This window comes from Puma concolor, chromosome D3, assembly GCF_028749965.1.
Source record: "Puma concolor isolate L17-30 chromosome D3, mPumCon1.1.hap2, whole genome shotgun sequence".
Taxonomy (NCBI): domain Eukaryota; kingdom Metazoa; phylum Chordata; class Mammalia; order Carnivora; family Felidae; genus Puma; species Puma concolor.
Genome location: NC_141678.1, coordinates 9,142,084 through 9,159,339, shown reverse-complemented (window position 1 = coordinate 9,159,339; position 17,256 = coordinate 9,142,084). Strand labels below are relative to the sequence as shown.

At 45.6% G+C, this 17,256-nt stretch overlaps 1 protein-coding gene and 1 non-coding gene across 8 annotated transcripts in view; both read right to left on the bottom strand.

Moving 5' to 3' along the window:
* The window catches only part of CUX2 (cut like homeobox 2), a 283,380-nt gene that overhangs the window by 151,937 nt on the left and 114,187 nt on the right, over positions 1-17,256 (bottom strand). The gene's annotated exons all lie outside the window — the stretch shown is intronic.
* On the bottom strand, positions 1,381-1,484 carry LOC112870549 (small nucleolar RNA U13). The gene has a single exon (XR_003224503.1). It is a non-coding gene; the product is annotated as a small nucleolar RNA U13 (small nucleolar RNA).

The following is a 17,256-nucleotide window of genomic DNA, read 5'->3' as shown; positions in this document are numbered from 1 at the left end:
ATTGCTTTCCTGTTACAGTGGCAGAGATTAGTAGTTAAAAACCACATGGCCTGTAAAGCATAAATGTTTACTATCTGCCCCTTTCCAGAAAAACTTATTTTAGACTGCAATAGCAACAATTGTAGCACTTAGCTAACATAAACTGAGTGCACAGCTTATACCAGATTCAGTTCTAGGCACTCGTTTGTTTCTTCAAATATGCATTGAGGTGGGAAAACTAAAACTGAAGAGGTTAAGAGCAGTCAAGCTCAAGGCCAGGCAGCCAGCAAGCAACAGAGCTGGGTTGTGAATTCAGTAGCATGACCCCAAATCCCATACTCTTAACAGCTCTGCTAATCAAACAAGGGTCTTCTGGAAGCTTCAGTTGGTAGATTTTCTAAATCAGGGTGTGATTTTCCAACTACTGGTTGGAAACACACCCACACATGCGTGCACACGTATTTTCTGAAGTATAAATGCTAAAGTGAATGGTGAATCCCACACAGGGTCCCCACTGCTCATGAGCTGTTTAGCGTTGTCCCATCAATGCTCTGATGGAAAGAACTGTCCTAATGAATCACTGGGGTCTCCCAGTGGACAGAGTGGCCCAAACCCCCATGAGCTGGCTTAGACTTCATGTCCCAGAAGTAGGGGCTTTAACACTACTTAAGTCCAACATGAGTGCCAGCCCCTGCCCACCAAGGGCTCCAGGCAGGAACTCCAGTGATAAACCCACCTCTCTTGAGATGGGGTCTTACCAGGTCCCATCATAATCTAAGGAGCCCACGAACCTCTGATGTTTCTCATTAATTTGTAAAGCCCTGCCTAGGAAGTTGCTGAGGCAGCCCCAAGGACGGAGTCTTGTCTCCTGCCCTCAGTGGGTCATTGGGACACTTTGGGCTGGGGGAATGAGAGACCTTTACTGCCAGTAGAGACAGGGAGGCAGGGGTTGGTAGTCAGAGGCATGTCCCATATTCAAAAGAAAGTTCAGGGTTTCTTATATTCTTGCGTTCAAATTCTGGTGCTGCCACTTAAAAGCTGTGTGATCCTGACCCAGGTGTTTCCTCTCTCTGAGCCTCAGTTTCCCCCTCTGCAAAATGGGTACAATGGTAACCCCATTGAAGAGTACCTGTGACTTTAAGAGATAACTTATAGCAAGCGTTTGGCACAGCATGTGAAAACTAAGAAAACAGGCTTTGCGGTTAGACTGGCTTAGTTTCAAATCCTGTCTACGCACTGCTGTGCAACCACGATTTTGCTGAGCCTCAGTTTCCTGACCTGTATAATGGGAATCATTGCAGAACTTGCCTTAGGGGTTGTTGTGAGGATCAACTCAGCTTATGGGTCGTTAGGACTGACACAGTAAAATGCTCAGCAGCTTTAGCTTTTTTCTTTTTCTTATGTCAGATGGGTAATGGGACAAGGTCTTAACAAGATTTGAGGGAGGCACGTGTCACATAACAGTGTGAACACCCAATCATCATGCTTAAGAACTACGAAAGGATCAGCTCTAGCTTTTAAAGATTACGTTCAACCAAGGCACACAAGAGATGATCATCTTAGCAATGCAATGTACCTTTACTTTCTGAGCTAAGGGTAACAGAAACTGGCCTCTGGGAAGCCTGTCCCAGCCTCTGGGGAGGTGATCTACTGTTCCATAGCTCAGATGCTGGGAGACCCAGGCCCACAAATACCCCAGCTCCAAACAGCTCCCTGCTGCTAAGGTTTGGGGCCAGGTCCCCAGAGCAGACATCCCTCTAATGGTTTCTTGCATCAGTGCCCCCCAGGGCTGTGCTAACATAACTGATGGGGGCCTTCGATGCTCTGCTCAGGGCCTCAGAGCCAGGGAAAGGTGGTCTAGCTGGTCCTTGGACATGGCCAGGTCCTCTAAGGACCCAGCCCAGGACTCACTTCCAGGCCACAGGACTCTGAGCTCCAATGGCCCACCCCCCTGAAGAACTGACATCCCTCTGGGAGGCCATTTCAGATCTGCTATGGCCAAGAAGGAACCCTGGGCTCCTGTCTGCTCCTCACTCTTTCTCCCAGCATCTTCCCCATCTCAGGAAAAGGTGGTACATCCATCCAGATGCTCAGGCCAGGAGCCCGGGAGGCATTTCCATTCATTCCATTCTGCCACATTAAATCACCTACCAGTGAGCCCCATCACCTCCACTTTTAGTGAAGCCCAAACCATTCTCCACCCCCACCCAGCCTCCTCCAGGCCATGTGCTTGCCCCCATAATACTGTTTCAGAGAGATCCCTAATAATGCTTTTGGATGGCCTTCTGTCAGTTCTGTGGGTACTGAGTCAAAAACCCAGACCCCCCCCATGTAGCTAAGGAGCCTGCACAGCTAAGTGTAGCTCTGCTCTCCCCCTGCACTTCCAACCTCCACTGGCTCTGGTCACAAGAGCTCTCAGTCCCAGAACAACCCTCTCTGATAAGATCCACACACATGTGCACATGCAGACACACACACAAACCCAGACACTCAGATATTCACAGGGGTGAAGAAGCACACACCCAGACACAGAGATAAAAACACACATACCCAGATACATCCTACACTACCCAGACACCGAAACACACCTCACATCCAGACACACACCTCTTTCCATGGCAGACTCCTTATATTTCATAATCCATTAAATACCCCCTTCCCCTGCTGCTCTACCATGGCACGTTGTTGATTTGCTTTGTAGGACCACAATTTGTGATTCTTTTATTCTATTTGTTTATATGCTTCTCATCAGTTCCCCCCAGCCCTCTCCTAGACTGTTCATATCCTGAAAGACAATTTGTCTTTTGTTCATTGCTATATTCTCAGCACCCAGCATACAGTAGGCACTTTATAAGTATTGAAGGAAGGAAGGAATAATCCCCTAATCTCTTTTCTATTTTAATAAGGGGCTATACTTGTATGCTTGTCTATGGTTAAAGTGTCCTGGAAAAACAAATAAATGTGGAGCAGACAAAAGGGGGCTACAAGTTGAGGAGATTTACCATTCACTCTATGCTCATCTTTAATGTCTCAGTTTAAAAGATGATGTGTATATTGCTTATAGAGTAATGTATCCTTGAAAATTAGTATTTTAAAATAGGATACTCCAGGGGTTCTCCAAGCTGGCCCAGCATTCTGGCTCGAGAGGCCAGGCTGAGTTCCCAGGTGGGTGCTGTCAGCACCTTTCTGGGTAGGAGCAAGGGGTCCAAACATCAGTTGGGTTTGAGAGCCAGGGGTCTGCATGACTCACTCCAGGCTTGAGGGGAAGGGGCTGGGGTAGAGGCCTCATGTGGGTCCTATTTCCTGCACCCTCTATCTTCATGGCCAGCCTGTGTCAAAGAAGGAAATTAAGTTTGTCTAGGGCTGGATGCTCCTGAAGCCACACAGCCAACTGTGAGAATCAAGGGCACAAGGACAGAGACTATAGTTTAACAGTTTTTCTAGACTCTTCCTAGGAATGGATGTTGAAGAGACTGGACTATAATCACAAAGCCTGTCCTCATACCTTTTTTAAAAATAGAAAGTTATACATTACACATAGAGCCCTGTTCAATATCATAATCTCACCAAATTTCCCTTATTCTGAATGGTTTAAAAATATTTTGTAACAGGATTCACGGGGCTCCCCATACTGCAGTCTTGCAGCATCATGTAGGTGCTCCAGGCTTTTCAAGTGGCTCTTCCCTCTCCAAATCCAGTTCCTTGCCCAATGCCAAGCTGACTTTTCACCCTGCTAAATCACATGATGACTGACTTTTGCCAAGTGTCTGATCTTAAGAGAAGACAGAGCTTTAGAGGAGGAGTGGGGAGGAGGTGGGAGAAGGGGAAGAGGAGAAGGAGAAAACAACCCAAAGGGGCCACCAGTTGGTTATTTGCTATTTATCTTCTTGCCCCCCACCAACACTGCTGAGTCCTTCCTATTTGTAGGGTGGAGAGAAGAGGGGATTGTCTCTGATCCTCTGTTTTCACCTGAGATAATTAAAACCTGTTTTCCTATTAACTGTTTCCACTGATGGCTTTCTGCCTAGCTTCTTCTCTTTGAACCTCCTTGAGTATGTCTCTATGGAATCATGTTGGTCCTCTGCACATCTCTACAGGGATTTGGTCTAATATCGGTCTTTTGAAGGTCCCATTTGCTTTACTGATCCCTGGACAATCTCTAGTTAAGACAATATGGCATCTTATGCCTAAGTTCCCCATAATGTCTGCAAGGACAGTCAGTGAATATTCTCCTTCAAATTTCCCTGGAATATCTGTAGCTGTTACTAAAGCCATGGATTACTATCTCTGAGTGACCCTTTCATCCTCTCTAGCTCCCTTCACCAGCCTAAAAATGACTTATAGAGATGGCAAATATAGCATTCAAGTGCTCACTGTCACCTCTCACGTCTGTGGCAGACATTACTAATGGATTGCCCATTTGGTCAGCTGGATCTCTACAATAGAGTTCAAATCAAATCAATTGTTACTCATCCCCCACCATTCCTTGTTCAGACACCTGCAAAAACCTTGAACCTTTCCTTCTAACTTCTCCCCCGTCTCCTTTCCCAGAGTGATTGTTTTAAAAAAAGCTTTTATCTTTTAAACATAAACCAGATACTGGCACTTCCCTATTAAAAATCCTCCAATGGCTTTCCATTGCAATTAGAATAGGATGTGCCAACTCTCTCCTGTGCTCAAGCCCTGCATGACCTGGCTTTATTGGTATCTATTGTCAGCTTCTCCCAACTGGAATGTGAATCTTTTAGGGGAGGGATTTTGGCTACCCAGTTGGAGGCAGTGGCACCGGTGCCTACAGCAGTGCCTGGCACATCAGATGTTTATAGACTGAATGAGACTCTCTTTTGCTGATCCGGAATGTGGTCTAAGAATCTTTCTCAATGTGACATTCCAGGAAGCTACTACAGCTGAATTCTCAGAGTTCGCATGCAAGATGCAACCTACGTTCAAAGCCTATCCGGGTGAGTCTACCCAGCCTTCAATTATTTGGGAACGAGGCAATGTATAAATAAATCATTTTAGCTCTCCTGACCAGTTTACTTGCTTTCATTATATGTAGAAAAAAAATTTCATCCTTTATTCTTTGTAGTGAAAAATGGTTTGATGGGGTCCCTCTGAAGGCAGGCACCCTGGGGAGTCTGTAAGCAACATCATCTATGTTTGAACCAATGCATCAATGAGGTTACAGTCCAGAGAAAAATGCTCAGGAAAGTCAGGCCATGTGCTGCTGCCTCCTTAGGACATCACCCTTCACAACTGGCTGAGTCACCATGATGGCTGGAAACAGGTCCTAAAAAATCTAAACTTCTGGAAGGCCCAGGAGTCCCAGAACTAGAGGAACCATTGGGAGGCAGAAGGAAAATCTTTCAAAACAGAGAGCCATGATTGGGGTGAGCCCTGGTTTCTCTGTCCAGGGACATTTTGGAGCAAAAGGTGAATATTTCTGGTGTTCCTGCCAGGTTTCTTGGGGAACGGGGATGCTGGCAGGAGGAAAAGTGGATGGAGGGAGAGAAGAGTAATTAGTGCTATTAATTACATCTCAACCACAGCCTGCGTTGCTGCCCCGGGATTAAAGAAACATTCATTTGGAACGACTATTAAGGTCTTAAATTCAATGCTTCACAAATCATGGCGGTGGAATGAAAATTCTTTCTCTGGAGGGACCAGGAGGCAGAGAGCAGAGAATTTTCTATCCAGGTTGCTGCAGCCCAGCTGGAAAAGCCCGGGCTTGCGAGCCAGGGTGGAAGATGGTTTGCTTGTTATTGTTGTTGGCGGGACTTTTTTTTTTTTTTTTTTCTTTTTTTTTTTCCTAAAGCTGCTTCAGGCAGGCGGGGACGTGTTCCAAATGTATAATCTAATATGCTATAAAAGTCACTAATGTGATTATACTTTTATATCATATTAGAGAAAATGAATACTAATTCAATACCAAACGCTAATTTGGTAGAACCCCAAATTGCTGAGAGACTGCAAAACATTTACTGGGCTGAACTTCCCACGGCTGATGCCTAAGAGTCGTGGTGCTTAGTTGCCACAACCGGTCTGTGAGTTGGGCAGTCAGAGATGTTGGGGTCTGCTGGGGTCTGCCATCTCCTCTGTGGTGGACAGATGCTGCAGTGGTTCCCCCGGGGAACATATATTCTGCCCCTTTATGGGGCACTTCTCAGTGCTCAGAGCACTTTTTCAAATCATAAGGAATGCAAATCCATTTGGATTTTTAAATTAAGCATGTTGTTCGACAGGACAGCATTGGCAGATGGGAGACAGGCTGCCTCTAAATCCGAGTCAAGGTTGGGAACGGCTTCTCAGAAGAAAGACTGCCAAGAACTATGTCCTAGGAACTTATATTAATGGCCAACATTTACTGAGCATTTACTATGAGACAAGCACTGTTAAATGCTCTCCTATTCAGTCATTCAACCCTTAAGAGGACCCTAGGAAATTGTAACCTTTTTTGTGCCCATTTGATAGATGAGGAAAATGCAAGTTCAGAGAGATGAAGTGACTAGTCTAAGGTCTAAGAGCTATCTGGCTCCAGAGCTGCATCCTTAGACACTCAACTTAATTGCTGCTAGGTAAGGAGTCAGGCCCACTGAAAAGACAGTTACATTTTACCTGCATTATCTCATGTTACTCTCGAGGCAACACTTGGGTTGATTTGTTATTAATCCTATTGTACAGATGAACAAACAGGTTCAGAAAAGTGACCTAACTTGCTCAATGTCACAAAACTACAAAGAAAGCTATAGACAACCAGGACTCAAACTCAAGGCTGGCTAGCTCCAAAACCAGGGCTCATAACCACTGTACTGCAAACCTCCCAAGTTCCCCAAACCAAGGCCACAACCCTCAAAAGAAGATCCCCGGGACTTTCCCTGCCCACAGTGCTGTTCAGTATCCCCTCTCACACCAGCCTCTATATCCTGGAGACTTTTCTCCTTCCACTTCTGACCTGAGAGTCCATGGAAAGGCAGTTTGGGTCAGCTTCTAGAGTAATTCTCATTCCCTGAAATCTCTCTTGTGGGATGCCTGACTCCCTGCTCCTCCCACACCTGTATCTCATGGGTACACTGTCCCATTTTATTATCAAACATCACCCACATTTCCCCCATCTTGGCCAGCCACATCCAGAAATGCAGGGCCAGAATTACGACGTGTCGGCTCACCTTCATAAATAATATTTTGCAATTTCCTTGTCCGGGGGCATGGATAAATTATTCTTCTGCATCAAGGTTACGATGATCAAAAAGGTGGCCTGGCTGGCCTTCCTCAAGAGTGGGGATAAAAAGGAGGCTCTGATTACATCGAGGCGCCAGGCTGAGGGGGGAGCCCCGGGTCCTAGGCGTTTGCTTTGTGGCTGCACAATAATCAGATATCTGAAAATGCATGAACTCTGATTTTAAGGTCCTGCTGGAGAAGGGATTGACGTGACAAGCAAGTCTGACTTTCACATCATTCACAGGGGTTGACAGAAAGAGCCTTCTGATTAGAGTGCAGTTAGCACTGTTCCCTTGTTCCCTTCACTGAGAGCCCTCATCCACCCTGCCACAGTCACACACACACACACACACACACACACACACACACACACACACACACACACACCTTCTTTCTATACAGGGTGTTATGGGGCTGAACTGTGTCCTCCAAAATTCCTATGTTGGAGTACTAACCCTCATTGCCTCAGAATGTGATCTTATTTGGACATAGGGTCTTTACAGAGGTGATCAAGTTAAAATGAGGTCCCTAGTCCAATATGACTGATGTCCTTAGAGAAAGGGGAAATCTGGACACAGACAGGCATAGAAGGAGAACTGCCTGGTGAACACAAAGATGGCCACCTGCAAGCCAAGGAGAGAGCCCTCAAAAGCAATCAACGCTGTTGACACCTTGATCTCAAACTCCAGAACTGTGAGAAAATAAATTTCTGTTGTTGAAGCCACCTGGTCTGTGGTACTTTGTTATGGCAGCCTGAGCAAATGAATGCACTGAAACATACTTTAAAAAAAATTCAGAACCAAGATATCAAGTGGTTCCCAGCTGAAGGCAGCCATCAATAGTATCTGAGGCTAATTTGTGTTAATTATTTTTTAATGTTTATTTATTTATTTTGAGAGGGAAGAGAGAAGGCTGGCGAACATGAGCAAGTATGCACATGCATGTGTGGGAGGGGCAGAAAGCGAGGGAGAGGGGGACTCTCAAGCAGGCACCACACTGTCAGCACAGAGCCTGATGTGGGGCTTGAACTCATGAACCATGAGATCACGACCTGAGCCGAAATCAAGAGTCAGAGGCTTAAGCAATTGGGCCACCCAGGTGCCCCAGAAAACCCAATTTCTGATAACCACTTAGAAACGGCCAGTGAGATGGCCAGGCGAAATCCATGAGCATTGACGGCGGGAGTGGGCTTGGCCAGCCTTATGTGACTAGTAAGCCCACTAGGAGATCTCCCTGCCCTCCTAGGGAAGGCCTACAGCACCAGACGCCTCTCTGGCTGGCCGTCAGCATTGAGGGCTGGTGACAACACAGCCTCCCCCTCCCCACACAAGCTCATGACACCCCCTCCCACCCAGTCTTAGCAAGATGGCACCAGGCTGTAGCCTCCCCCTCTGCCGCCTGCTCTCCATGCATCCAGTAGGCGCCCAATTCTCACTGCCCTCCCAAATCCGGACGAAACTGCGAATTCTCCCTGTCAGTGCTGTATATCACTTTGAGATATATACCATATTAGCAGAAAGAACTGAATTATATTGCATTCATGATGCAATTAAACACTTCACTAGGAATCAATGTAAAACTGATGAGGCCTGAAAGTAGTGCATATGGCTTAGAACATTATAAAACATTACCTTCACTCAAATCCTTTTCAGTAGCAATTTAAATCTTCTTACAGTTACTGCTGCCAATGGTAAACCATCTACTGATTCATAACAGTGCATGGTAACGAATGAATTTTTTTAAAAATTTATTCAACTACTAAATTACCCATGAAACCGGAATAGCTGACAGGAGTAATCTGAATTATTATTAGCTCTGCAAGTATTCTGCATTAGCCAATTTAAAACCACGGTTCTCAGGCAGGAACCAGTTAGTACAGCCAGAGTGTTAAATGACTGCAATAGTTCTTCATTTTACTGCTGCTTACATTTAAAGGTCAAGAGATAAAAATTACATATGACTCCAAACATAGGAAGGGTGTTTATCTTTTTCTACAAATCGGGTCAGTTGTAAACTTTAAAAAACATCTGAGATGCAACTGTATAAACTCAAAGGCCTTTCGAATATTTGGAAATCAGAAGGCTGGGGTGGGGGTGGGGGTGGGGGTGTTTCTTCACCCTCTTCCATCACTGCACATAAAGATGACATACCCCTCTTCTTTGTGGTCCTGAAACTTGCTCCCCCGCCCCCTCCCCTGATCTATTCCTTGTTCTTCCTCTCTGACTTCCATATGCTCCCCACCTCCTCCAAGTGCTTGGGCAGCTCTAGAAGGATCTTGAAGCCACAGAGAAAGAAAGTCACAGGAATGGAAGCTCCCTCCCCCACCTAAAGGTCACTTGGTCCGGCCCTCGGTCTCCCACCTGAGGTGCAGCGGCAAGACTGAATTTTCCAGGGCCCAACCCCTTCTCTAACTGCCTTCTTGTCCACACCCAGTGCCTGTTGGTTTATTCCCCCTTCAAAAGCCCAAGGGAAAAACCAAAGTGAGAGAAATAAATAAAGAAGCAGCTTTCTTCAGGAGTCCAATGTTATCATGCATGACTAAACAAGGACCATAAAGCACAAGCTTGTTTCTTCCCATGGCTCAGGCAAGATGGGCACGTGGGTTTTGAGCTCTGTAGAAGGAAGGGAAGAGCTAAGCAAGTTCAAGGCATAATTTTATTTTTTTAATTTCCTTTCTTTGGGGGAAGTTTTTTTTTTTTTTCCTTTAGCCACCAAGTTAATATACGCTCACTATAAAAAATTCAAATGATGGAAAAGCACACAAAGAAGAAAGTTTGACAGCCCAGTCTTTCCACTCTGATTCAGCTATCAATAATGATTAAGCACCTACTGTGTGCTATGCCACTGGGGCTACAGATAGGAACAAAACCATTGGTCCACTCTGGGCTTTTCTCTATGCATCAACTGACATGTACATTCATAGGTAGAATTATTCTCAAAAACGGGATCCTATTCTACCACTTTCTTTATTCATCCAACAAAGTGTCCTGGCACCTTTCACTGAAAGGCTATAATTCCACTATGTGCATGTATGGACCATGTATGGACGTACCCAGGCCTGTGTGGACATTTTCCTGCTAATATGAACCATCTTACAAATGAACAATGCTCAAGCTACAAGTAAGGGTGGGCCAGCCTTATGCCAAAAGGGATGTTCAAGCTGTCTGGGCAGTTTAAGGGTGAGGGGGTGCAGGCAGTGGGGGGTCCCCTGTGAAAAAAATCTTTTTAACAGGCAAAGAAAGCATTTATGACCCCCCCTCCTGCCCCAGTGATCTTTTGTGCACAAGCTAATTTCCAGCTACTGATGTAGCTTTAAAATGTGGGCTCTCACAAGCCTGTGAGCAGCAGCTTGAACATCTGCTACTTGCAGGCTGGCGAATCCACCTTGGTGAGAGCGACGGCAACTGTCCAATATCCTCTGTGCTGCCAAGAGGCCCCTGTTAAACCAGTGGGTTTAACTGGGGTGACCTTGCCCCATGGGGGACATTTGGTAATATCTGGAGACATCTTTGGCCATCTCCCTTTGAGGGGTGGGAAGTGTGTGTTGTTGGCATCTAGTGGAGGGAGACCAGGATGCTGCTACACAACCAACCCAAAATGTCAATAGTGTCAAGTTCAACTGTGCTTTAATCAAAGTGTGGGGCAGTCTAGGTATGGTTGAGAGACTGGGTTTTGGACAGACAGACCTGTGTTTTCAAGGCTCAGTTCAGCCATTTGCTAGCTGTGTGACCTTGGACAAATGTATTAACCTCTCTGAACCTCAGTACAGTCCTTAACTACTTGTTAACAGTATCTACTTAGGGTTATTGGGAGGATTACATGAGATATTCTGTGTTAAGTATGCAGTGCCGCATCATTTATTATCACTAGTATCAGTAGTAGCAGCGGTAACAAAAGCAGTAGTATTTTTATTGTAGTAAAATACACATAACATAAACCATTTTCAACCCTTTTTAAGTGTACGGTTGAATGGCATTAGTTGTGCAGCCATCACCACCATCCAACTCCAAGACTTTTTCATCTTGCAAAACAGAAACTCGGCACCCATAAAATACTGACTCCCCAGCCCCTGGCAACCACCATTCCACTTTCTGTCTCTGTGAATTTGACTCCTTTTGGGTGAGTATGTATCATACCATACAGTATGATACAGCAGAATCGTATAGTATCTATCCTTTTATGACTGGCTTATTATACTTGGCTTAATGTCCTCAAGATTCATCCATATTACATTTGTCACGATTGCCTTCCTTTTGAAGGCTGTATAATATTCCACTATATGAACAGACCACAGTTGTTTACCCATTCATCTGTTGATGGACGCTTAGGATGCTTCTAACTTTTGGCTATTGTAAACAATGCTGCTGTGAAAATGGGTGTAGAAATATCTATTCAAGTCCCTGCTTTCAATTCTTTTGGGTGTATATACAGAAGCAGAATTGCTGGATTATACGGTAATTCTATTTTTAATGTTTTGAGGAGCTGTCATACTGTTTTCCACAGCAGATGCACCACTGAATTGGAAGAAGTACTTTTTAGGGACAGGCCAAGGATCAGGTCCTGGGTGGAGAATGTGTTCAAGGATCTGCACCACCCAAAAGTCTCACTCAACCAAGCCCTACTGGATATATCACCTTTCTGGACATGTCTACCTGGGCCTTTTGTTTCTTTTTTTAAGTTTATTTATTTATTTTGAGATAGAGGTGGGGGCAGGAGGAGAGAAAGAGAACAAGCAGGGAAGGAGCAGAAAGGGAGGGAGGGAGGGAGGGAGAGGGAGAGAGGGAGGGAGAGGGAGAGAGGGAGAGAGGGAGAGAGGGAGAGAGAGGGAGGGAGAGGGAGGGAGAGAGAGGGAGAGAAGGAGAGAGAGGGAGAGAGAGGGAGAGGGAGAGGGAGAGAGAGGGAGAGGGAGAGGGAGAGGGAGGGAGAGAGAGAGAGAGAGAGAGAGAATCCCGATGTGGGGCTTGAACCCATGAACTGTGAGGTCATGACCTGAGCCGAAATCAAGAGTTGGACAGTTAGTCAACTGAGCCACCCAGATGCCCCTACCTGGGCCTTTTACACCTTTGGCTGCAGTATCTCAGGCGTCTTCTCCAGGCCAGCAGCTATGCCTCCCCACTCCTCTGCCAGGTGACCCCCCCCCCCCACCAACCATGACAGTCTTGTAGGTGCTCAGTTCCAAGTGGGCACATTGTCTATTTTCATACTGTCTCCTCTCAGTGCCAGGGTCTGTTACCAAACCTGGCTCCATGTGATCTAGGAATCGGGGCCCCCAGCCTCCAAGAGCTGGAATCAAGAGCTGGGAGAGTGAGAGGGCCTTAGGCTTCTGCTTAGCCCCTCACTCCAGATGTGGGTGTGCCAGGGAAGAGGGGGCTTCTCTGGGCAGAGAGAGCACGGTGGAAGTACTTCAGGCTGTGAGGACAGACACAGTGAGTGGATCATGGGGGCATAAATCCCAGGCGTTTTTGTGCTGCTCTGATCAGGCCACCTTCCCAGGGAAACAGAATGCTAGGCCTGGGAATCAGACAGATCTGGCCCCAATGCCACCTCTGTGAGCACAGACTAAATGGTTGTTACACCCTGGGCACTCTGTAGATAACTCCCATAGTTCACCTCATTTATAACTCTCATATCAGCCCTGGGAGACCAGAGCTATCGTCAGCCCCATTTTATAGAAGGCAAAACTGAGCCTCAGGGGGCAGAAGCAATTCTATCAATGTTGCACAGAATTTTAAAAAAAAAATTTTTTTTTTCAACATTTATTTATTTTTGGGACAGAAAGAGACAGAGCATGAACGGGGGAGGGGCAGAGAGAGAGGAAGACACAGAATCGGAAACAGGCTCCAGGCTCTGAGCCATCAGCCCAGAGCCTGACGCGGGGCTCGAACTCACGGACCGCGAGATCGTGACCTGGCTGAAGTCGGACGCTTAACCGACTGCGCCACCCAGGCGCCCCAATGTTGCACAGAATTGTTAGTGGTGGAGCTGGGATTCAAACCCAGAGGGGGTGAGTCAAAACTCTGATCATTATACTAGACTTCCATGTAGCACAGAACTTGTTACTGACCTTGACTGTAAAATGGGATGATAAGAGAAGCCACCTGTGGCAGGCATTATAGACTGCTCCCCCAAAAGTTATTCCAAACCCCTTCCCCTTTACCACCTGCACTTGTTTGCTAGGGCCGCCACAACAAAATACCACAGACTGGGTGGCTTAAACAACAGAAAATTCTTTTCTCACAATTCTGGAAGCTAGAAGTTTTAGATCACGGTGTTGGCAGGGTTGGCTTCCTCTGAGGCCTCTCTCTTTGGCATGTAGATAGCTGTCTTTCCCCTGTGTCTTCACATGGTCCTCCCTCTGTACATGTATGCTTGTCCTAATCTCCTCTCCTTATAAGACCCCAGTCACACTGGATTAGGGCTTACCCCTATGACCTCATTTTAACTTAACTACCTTTCAGGTCAAGGTAATTACCTATCTCCAAATATAGCCACATTCTGAGGTATTGGGGGTTAGGACTCCAACATATGAATTTTGAAGAGACATAATTCAACCATAACACCACCTTCTACCAGAGAATGGAAAGCTACAGGGTCTCATTTCCCAGCCTCCCTTGCAGCTACACGTGGCCAATCAGAGTCCTGGACAACGAGATGAAGATTAGATGTCCCTGAAGAGGGCTCAACTTCCTGAATTCAAAGGTACAATCTTCACTGTAAGAAAACCTTTTGCCCTCTGTCCCTTTGGCTTTCCCTTCTTTTCCTTCCTGGCCTGCAGATATGAGAGCTGGAGGGGAAGAGGCCATCTTACAGCTGTGAAGGGGGAAGCCAACATGGTGGAATGAAAAGACTGAGGGTTGCATATCTGTGAACTTTGTTATGTGAGAAAAACAAACCCTCAAGGTGCCCTTTAGTTGGTAAGTAGATAAACTGTGGTGTACCCAGACAATGGAGTATTATTCAGTGCTAAAAAAAAAAAAACCAAAAACTATCAAGTCATGTAAAGACATGGAAGAAACTTAATGGCATATTATTAAGTAAAAGAAGCCAATCTGAAAAGGCTACATACTGTATGATTCCAACTATAGGACATTCTGGAAAAGGCAAAATCATGGAGACAGTAAAAAGATTAGGGGTTGTCAGGGGTTAGCAGGAGGGAAGGATGAACAGGCAGAGCACACAAGATTTTTTAGGGCGGTGAAAATAGTCTATATGATATTCTAATGGTAGATACATGTCATTGTACATTTGTCCAAATATACAGAATATACAACACCAAGAGTGAACCCTGATGGAAATTGTGGATCTGGGGTGACGATGTGCCAATGTAGGTTCATCAAGTATAACAAATGCACCACTCTGGTGAGGAATGCTGATGTGGAGGGGACTACACATATGGGTGGGGCACAGAGAGCATATGGGAACTCTGTTCTTTCTGCTCAATTTTTCTGTGAATGAAAAACTGCTCTAAAAATAAGGTTTCTTTATTTTTTAATTTAAAAACATTTTTTAATGTTTATTTTTGAAACAGTATGTGTGCATGAGCAGCAGAGAGGCAGAGAGCCTGATGCGGGGCTTGAACTCATGAACCTCAGGATCATGACCTGAACTGAAGTCAGCCGCTTGACTGAGCCACCCAGGTGTCCTAAAATAAAGTTTCTTAAAAAAAAAAAATACACCCATAAGTTTAAGGCATCACTGGCTGAGTTTCCAGTTACTTGCAGCTGAGTGCATTACTTACAGGAATAGCCCTTCAAGGACCTCACAATCTAAAGAGAGGGATCATAAGGCAGAACGGGCACCAGATGAGTCACACAGGCCTGAGAGATGTGAGCTCAGTGAAGGTGGGCTGGTCAGGTAAGACTTCCCGGAAGCAGTGGCTGTGCTAGAGCAGAGCCTTGAATGCCAAGTCAATTTGGACAAACAGCCTCCATCAGGGATGCCAGGCAGTCACCAAGGAAACACAAGGAGATTTTGAGCAATAACTCATCAATCAGTCCCCAGCTGGACTGGATGAAACCCTCAAGAAGAGGAATCACGGGAGATGCTGATAGAGAGGGAGACGTAGAGAATTATGTCTGCACACACATGCCACACCACACATGCTGGAAAGGTGGGTGCTGGACAGCTGCTTAGCACATGTGTGCACATCGATGGAGAAGGCATCAGGTGCCGAGGCTTCTGGAAGAAGAAGTGGGCTCCAACTTGGAAAGGAGGCATTGTCTCTTTAAGTGAGCATAACACTGTATCATCCTTTCTCTTCCTATTTTGGGTTTTATTAGCAAAGCAGTACAATGTTTATACTAGTGGGTATTACATTTGCCAGAACAATTACAGTATGACAAATGGTACATCAATGTAATCCATCAACCTCGCCAAGACAGGAATCCTTTACTCGGGACTGCCATTAATTCTGCGCTCCCGTCTCTGGGGTCCTGGGCCCGTGTAGCCATGACAACGCAGATGACGCCTGGTGTGAATGCTAGAGCTCTGTGAAGGATGGGCACCTCCTAGGTGCACTGGAATTTAACCTCCGACACCCGCATATTAGTCTACCTGGAGCAAGAAATTAGAGATTGGGGCTGGAAAAAAGCATGGCACTTGGGGGAAGGGGTGTTTTTTTCTCCTTCATCATGGTGCAGTGTCTCAGAAGAGGAGAGGGATATACAACTATGGCTAGTGTGGCTCACCTGTCACTAGTTGCTGGTTACCAGCCCCAAAGCCAGGAGCAAATTCAGACCGAGATGTGTCAAGTCTGAATAGCAATGGCAGTTTTAAGGAAAGGGAACAAGGACTCAAGGTATAAAGACAATGAGCATTTGGAGAGAGAGAAGAAGGGAAAGTCATTTTATGATTTATATTGAAAGCCTCAGAGATTCTGAAAAAGCAAACACCTATCTAGGCACAAAGAAAGACCGTTTGATGTACAAAAGGCCCAGATCTCCTCTGACTGGTGAACTCTAGTTCCAAATGGTTGGTATATAATTTCTTGACCCTGGGCTCCCTCTACCTCCCCCATCTGCGGCTTCTCAGAGCAGCTAAACCCCGACGGTTACACATGCCCTCAGACAAGACTGCAGCCATCATCTGCAAATTCACCAGGAGTTTCAGACTTCCTCAATTCATCCCAACCGGCAAATTACAAGCTGGGAGCGGCTTTATAAAATATGAAACGGCTGCTGTCAGTTTTTCCATCAGTTCTACATATTTTGCTGTTAACAAAAGGAACCGATAACCACTTCTCATAAGGAAAAACAAGAATAAAATCAAAGGCCCCTAATGGAGACAATCTCCAAAGTGCAACAACACAAGCCCATTTCTTTTCTTTCTTTTTTTTTCCCCCTTCCCTGACAAATCAATCTGGCCATGGTCCAAGGATACAGGCAGACAGACGGAGCTACCTCACCTGTTTTATTAAGCCATTACCAGAATCATTTTATTCCCATTTATAATGTTCAATACATGGTCTGAAGACTTTTCTAATATAGTAATTAGATGGAACACTAGATAGATGGATTAAATTGGGACGATATTTTATGCCATTGTACATTGCTTTACAATATTCTGCCTGGCTTCTGAGATACCAAAGTGTGAGCGTGTATATATAAATATATCCCTTTTATTCTAGATGGGAAGGCTGTACTTTGCATGTGGCTCATCTCAGTGTGAGACTTCCCATTTGGAAATCTGATGGAAATTTATGAATCCATGATAGAACTCGCCGGGAAATCCATCCTCCATTCTGTCCCCCTGCCCCCAAGCAAAGGTTGCCCAAGCATCACCACCGTTGCCATGGTCACTGCAGCCAACATTTACTGGGTGCTTACTACATACCAGGCATGGAGCTGAGACCTTGACATTTATTAGGAGGTCACATAACTTGGGGAGCTCAAGGGCCCAGACTTTGAAATTGCCCAGAGCTGGGACTTAAACTCTGCTATGTGCTTGCTATGTGACCTGGAGAAAATTACTTTACCACTATGAGCCTCAGTTTCCCCCACCTGAAAGATGAGGATAATATAGGTACCCATCTCACAGGACTGTTCTTAGATACTTACTTAG